The 7,052-nt window shown below is 37.6% G+C and overlaps 1 pseudogene; it reads left to right on the top strand.

The window, feature by feature from the left end:
• Window positions 1-600: 600 nt before the first annotated feature.
• On the top strand, window positions 601-1,170 carry LOC148012310 (putative 6-phosphogluconolactonase 4, chloroplastic; annotated as a pseudogene).
• The last annotated feature ends 5,882 nt before the right edge of the window (window positions 1,171-7,052 follow it).

The raw sequence follows: 7,052 nt of genomic DNA, 5'->3' as shown, positions 1-7,052 counted from the left end.
AAAATACATTAAAATTAATGGAGTTTGTGCATGATACCATCAACCTTCCTTCAGAAAGAACTATAACCTCCCTACATCAAATGGTGATTCTGTGTGATTTTGGTAGCATTAATTTGGGCACTGACCAAGAAACCTTGAATCAAATGAAGTTTGGGAAATGATATTGGCATTCTATCACAAGAAATTGTAATCTTCTTACATCAAATGGTGTCTAGGAAATGTTGTATCAAACAATGGTTCTACAATGATGCTAACATCCCTTTGCCAATAGGGTTAGTACTTATTCTCAATTGAAATGGAGCAGATGTTGCACCCAACATGCAGTAGGATTCTTCAGCTTTCCTCCTTGTGTTCTCCTTCTTCTTCTTCTTTTATATTTATCCATTGATGTTCATCAGCAATAACTTTCATAGTCATACTCTGTTGTTGCAGATTAGGAGCCTCCAAGGTAGTCGATTCAATCTCCACTGTTACAATGCTCTCTTGATCCAGTTTGTATAATGACATTCGCAATGGAATCTGAGGAAGGATTGTTTTTTCAAATTATATCACAATGATGATGATGATGAAAGATGATTCTTCTTGTCTTGCACCGTGTTGTCCGGAGGCTCTTTGATCAACACAATGGGGAAATTGTGTGAGCCCCCATTTTTGAAGACTATTGACTGGTCTAAGTGGAATGTCTTTTGGGCTGATGAATGTGTGGTTCCTTGAAATGATCCTAAGAGTAACTACAAGCTAGCAAAGGATGGGCTTGTCTCCAAGGTTCCAATCATCCCTGGCCAAGAGTATTCCATTAACGATGCTTTAATGGTGGCAGAAGTTGCTACAGAGGATTATGAATTTGGTTTGCAACAGCTTGTCAAGACAAGAGTGGTTGATATCTTTACAAGTTCTAATTGTCCTCAATTTGATCTTATTTTACTTGGAATGGGACCACATGGATACATTGCTTCCTTGTTTCCAGGTCATCCACTAATACATGAGAAGGAAAAGTGGATAGCTTTCATCACAAACTCGCCCAAATCCCCACTTGAAAGAATTACTTTTACTTTCCATGTCATCAATTATGCTGCCAATGCTACAATGGTACTGAGTGGAGAGAACAAGGTGAACGTTCTGGCAAAAGCCTTTGGAAGAATCAAGAGAGAGTGCTTAAGGAAAACTTAGCAAAGCACGCTATTTTTTAAAGGCCAAAGCTGAAGGTTGGGATCATCCTCTAATAGAACTTTTACCACTAATGTAGAGGTCTTTTGCTGAAGCCATATATGTACAACATAGTGCTCAATACCAAATCACTGCCTAATCTTCTTCACTCCATTGAAGATTTCAACACCAAATCTATCTGTTGTTGGAGGAGCAATAGTTACTATAGATTGTCCTCTAAAACTAGCATACCTGTGTCTTCAATAGCTTATCCACAAATGCCCTTCTGAAAGTGGAGGAAGAGCTATCCAAGATCTCCTTCTATTTTTGCCTCCAACTTCAAAAGAAATCTTGAATAATGCATGTCTTTAGGGTTTCGAGAAGAACAAAATACTTGTGAGGAGAGGCTTCCCTTGATCAAGAGTGGTAGAAATGAAGAATTAGAGCTTCAAATAATGATTAAAGAGCTTCCTTATGATGGTCTTCAGCAACATGTGGTTGTTTTAGCTTGCCCAAAATAGCACAAATTGCACTAGCATTGTTGAATGCATCTTCTTGTCAATGGACTCCATCCACCAGTAGAATGGTATACAACCTATAGCTCCTGATGCTTAGAGGTTGTCCATGCCATTTATTCTTGAAGAGCAGATGAATTCATGGAGTAAAGTGGAGATACTGGGCTGAAGGTTCCATGGAGTCTCATAAATGAAGAAGAAAGGTAACCATAGTTTATTTTCTTTCTAAGCTCGATTAACTCCCATTTGACATGCTAGTTACCTCAAAATTGCATGAAAATTTGAGACATGCTATTTTAGCCTTTCACTACCATATCTGACCTTGAAGATCTCCGGATATAGTTTCTTGCTAATTGTAGATGATATGCAAACCTCTCCTAGTCCACTGTCTATGTCAAGTGCTTGTATTACTTGTTTGAAATTTTTATGGTTAAAATTTGGATTGAAATAGAAGAAAAAATGGATCAAAGACCAATGCTTTGATATCACTTGTCATGGAAGTGAACTAGTGCTAGAGAAAGAGGAGAGAGATGACTACAGAAAAGAGAGACAGAGTACTTAAGTGAGAGAAAGACAGTGATGAGGAGAGAGAAATAAAGTAAAGAGAAACCATTGAAGCTATGAGAAAGGTAATGAGAAGAAGGATAGTAATGTATTAATGTGTCAAAAGATGAGAAAAATTACATGTTCCCTTCTTTTATACTAATGTCAGTGTGGCATGGCATCAATATTATGTATGCACTAAATCCTTATTCTTCCTAGCTTCTTATAATCCATCCCATCCCAAAGGTTTTCGTCCCCCAAAAACAAACTTATAAAGACTAGAAAATGATGGATAGAATAATGTACTACTCTATTTTTAGCTTGACAAATGGAAAAATGAATGAAAGATAAAAGATATATGGATTGAAATAGAAGAATAAGAGTAGGCCTCAACTATATACATGATCAAGAATTCTTCAAAGGTACTTGGAGCCTTGAAGTTTTCAATTCATGAGCTCAAAATGAAGTAGATAGCTTGCTATATAAAGAGACCCTACTGACCCAAATCTGCCATCACTTCTAGTAGAAGTGTCGAAATGAAGCATGCCACATGTCAAAATGTAGCTCTTAAAGAGTACTATGACCCTATATAGGTGGTATAAGTCTGAAATTTAGGAAGGATAATTTTTTTTTAAAAGCAGTATCTTGTCAAGTCCTTGTCTGCACCATAACTGGCTCCATAGTCAGTAAGCTTCAACCATCAATCTGTTCCTTAGGAAGGGAAAATCATCTAATAGGATCAACATAGAAAGGATTGAGCTGACTAACATGGAATAAATTATGAATCTTAAAAGAAGAGGGTAGCTCTAATCTATATGCCAAGAGGGTAGCTTCATGATCTGGTAGGGGCCATAAAATCTCTGTTGAGCAAGATTGTTACTAGATCCATCTTTCAAAGTAGAGTACCAAGACTTGGGCACCTTTGATAAAACCAATTCTCCTTCTTGGAACTTTAAAGCTCACTTCTTCTCATTTGCATAATCTTCATTTGGTTTTGAGGTCTCCTAAGGTTCATCTTACACTACTGAAGAAGGGTCTCGATTCTTTCCAATTCTTCATTCCCATGAGGATTGATTCTTCATTGTGATCTTGTTAAGATGCCTGTAGTAGTCAATACACATCCTGAAAGATCCATCTTTCTTTTTGACTAACAAGATCAGAGATGCATAGAGTGAAGAACTAGGTTCAATGAATCCCATCTCAAGAAGCTCCTTGATTTTCTTGGCTACTTCTTCCTGCTCACACCTAGACAATTTATAGGGTGGCTTATTGATTGGCTTTGAGTTGGGCTCCTAATTAATGGGGTGATCTACTGCTCTCTTGGGAGGCAATACAGTAGGCACCTCAAACAAGTCCCTGTACTCCTCAAGAAGAGCTTTCAAGGCTCGGGGGGTCAGTCAATGAATATATGCAAATATAACGTGAGTTCAAAATAAGGGGTTTTTTAAATACCATTTTTATACATTTTTTACATACAAAAGGGTGTCATATAAAGGGATTACTTACAGATTGAATAGAAAAGGGTTGTATTTCATTCAAGAAAAATTCACTGATTAGGATATTTATAAATAGGCCATGAACGCATGTTATATAGAGAATATATATATAGTGAACCCCTCGAGTTTCAAGGCTGGGTGACTTGCTAAATCTATGGACTAATCTTCAATATCTTTATTCAAGTGCAAAATAAATATCCGTGAGCACCTCTTGTACTCCTTTTTTGAGTTATTGATGGTGATAAGCTGAAAATTTGATCTACTAAGAATCCCTTGTAAATTTATGAGTTGTCCATCAAAGATAAACTCCATATACAGATGTGAGAAATCCATAGTGATTTTGCCTAATGTCATCAACCAATCACAACTGAGTACAATATCTATGGGCCCCATTTCCAAGGTAATCGGGTTTACTTTTACTTCATAATTTTTAGCCAATTGTAAAGAAACTTGTGGGCATATTTGGGTGTTGATTTCTTCTTCACCATTGGCCACCTAAACTCTTATGGGCTGTTGTAAGTCAATGAAAAGACAATTCAGTTTGTCCATAATGGACTCATTCACAAAACTTTGTGTAGTGACACTATCTATCAAAATGAACATGGCCTTCCGATAAATGTTACCCTTTATACACTCTGTATTAGGGCTCTTAGAACCTGTCCAAGCATCCATGGAAATGAAACAACTAGTGGCAACAAGTGGCTCATCATAAGTCCCATCTGGGTCAAAAGGAGCACTCCCACTTGGATAAAAAAGAAAAGAGTTAGCCAGATCATAAAAGTACTCCTGCCCAACTTCTTCCTCAAGATCATCATTTTTAGCTGGTGTAATTACATTAGCTTCATCAATATCATCTTCAGAATCCTTAGAGACTAACATACTATGACCCTTGGCTTTTACATTTTGTATACACACTTTGTGGCATAATCAGGTGTACACTTTTCCCCACATTTGAAGCATAAGCCTTTTTCCTTTCTTTCTTTGTACAGGTTCATAGGAATAGAGTTGAGATTCATAATGGTTGAAATAGATTTAGGCTTGCTATCCCCTTGTTTGAAATAATCTCTAGGACTGTTTGCTGTCCTAAATTTTCTTTGAGATCTTGAAGAATTAAATGATGGGTAAATGAGCACTCTTAAGCCCCCACTTGATGCATGATTATTGCCATAAACATTGCCAACTTGTCTATACTTGAAGATAATCCTTAGCTGTCAATAACCAGGCTTAAATGAGGGCTCCCTTATATATTTACTTTCATACTGCTCCACAAGCTCAATAGCTTTGAAAAGAATGGTAGGGTTTTGTGCCATGATATCAGCTAATAAGGATGGCTCTAAACCATACATGTACTTGTCAAGTTTAGCTTCCATCACTGATGCTCTCTACATACATGGTAAGATTGAGGAATTGGTTGGTATACTCTCTTACACTTAGGCTTCTTTGCTCTAAACCATACCATGTCCATGCCAGTTTCTCTTTTTCAAGAGGAGAGACAAAGACCTCAACCATAAGTGACTTGAGAGCTTTCCAATTCTCTAGAAGTATGTTTTTCTTTTTAATATACCTCCACCAAGTATGCGCAAATCCCTCCAAATGCAAGGAAGCAAAATGAAACCTCATGTCATTAGTTCTAGGGAATATAACAAAGTAAGATTCCAATTTGGAAATCCATTCCTCTAGATCAGATGGTGAATATGATTGAACATTGAACTTGGCCAAGATTCTTTTCATGGAAGGGTTGTTTTCCCAAAAAAGAGTGGTCATGAGTATTAGGCATTGAGCTCCCAAAGTGAGATGGAACTCTTCTAATAGGTGGCTGAGAACCAGTAATAAACCTTCCTGTTTTGGTAGAGGTATGAATATTTCAAAAATGCATTTCATGCTGATTGATTAGAGTAGTATGCTACTGCCATGTTGATATACCCACTGAGGAAAAAGGTGGATGCCAAGGGAGATAGTGGGACAAAATAGAGGTGACCCTCCCTCACTATCAAAGATCCCAAAGGGGTACAACCAACCAATCCAGATGAAATTTTTCCCACCTCTTGATGATTGATAGCCCATGTAGAGAGCTTGTCTTACCATTTTATCCCTCACGCAGGTTACAACAAGTGGAGAATTGAATATTGAAGTGCCTTCAAAGATCCAAGTACCTTCAAGATCAAAACATGGTCACAATAGGGACTTTACAGGACACTATAAGGTATTTACACATCCTTACAAGTACAAACTTAATTATTGAAGTATAGATGCAGGTACTATAGGGTACCCACAGGTCCTATTCAGCCTCTTACTAGGGTTCTCTAGCCATTTGGAAACACCATTTTACCCTTACAAGTGGAAACATGGCATTTACAAGAGGTTGAAACATGGTGCAAGCCTGGATAGTTAAACTCAAAGATTGAATTTCACAATTTTTTGTCCTAAACATGTTATGATGTGCTATAGCTCATCTTAAAGAGGGCATTGTTGTCTTCTATTTGAATCAGAAATTTTGGGAATCAAAGATTTCTAGCTCAAGTTATAGCCAATTTTCCAATTGGGGGTACTGCATGATTGCACTACTATGGCAGGGCATAAAGGCAAAAATAAGGCCCATGATGAGTATGCATAGAAAATTGGAGATTCTATGTTGGATAATATACCCCAAGAGAGCCTTGAAGAGCCTCAAGTGCATGGATAAATTAGTGCACTTAACAATAGCATGTGTGAACATGAAAATAGGCATGCCCAATGTCATATAGAGCTATTGTCAAGAGTGTAGCAGATGATATTATCTACTAGTCAAACTAAGTCTTCCATTGGAAGTTAGTGGATTCAACTCCCTAAACAAAGGCTTCGATTGACAAGTTAGTAAAATCTAATTCTCAAATAATGGCTCAATTCTCCCAATGGATGCAAATGCAAATGGGATCCAAAGAAGCAAAGGAGAAAGCTTATTCAAACAGTGAACCCTCAATCCCACTTCAACCACCTAACCAAAATGGTCAACGCCATGGAATCCTTGGGGAAAAAAGGTTATCCCAAATAGACAATTTGAAGTAGATGAGACTTCACAAAGACATGATGACTATTTGTGCAGTTTGAATGGTGTCAATTCCCAAGCTTTTGGGCTAAATACCCAACTTCCTAGAGGTCCTCTACCAAAACAGAAATGTTTCATACTGGTTCTCACCCACCTATTGGGAGAGTTCCATCTCACTTTGGGGGTTCAATGCCTAATACTAATGACCAGTCTATTTTGGGACAACAACCCTTTCATGAAAGAGAGCTGAAAGACAAGATCATCTTGGCCAAGTTCAATGGTCAATCATCTTCACCATCTGATCTAGAGGAATGGATTTCCAATTTG

This window comes from Lygodium microphyllum, chromosome 27, assembly GCF_053477565.2.
Source record: "Lygodium microphyllum isolate KBCC chromosome 27, Lygodium_microphyllum_v1.1.10, whole genome shotgun sequence".
Taxonomy (NCBI): domain Eukaryota; kingdom Viridiplantae; phylum Streptophyta; class Polypodiopsida; order Schizaeales; family Lygodiaceae; genus Lygodium; species Lygodium microphyllum.
Note: the sequence above shows the minus strand (reverse complement) of the source record. Positions and strands in the feature narration are given on the sequence as shown.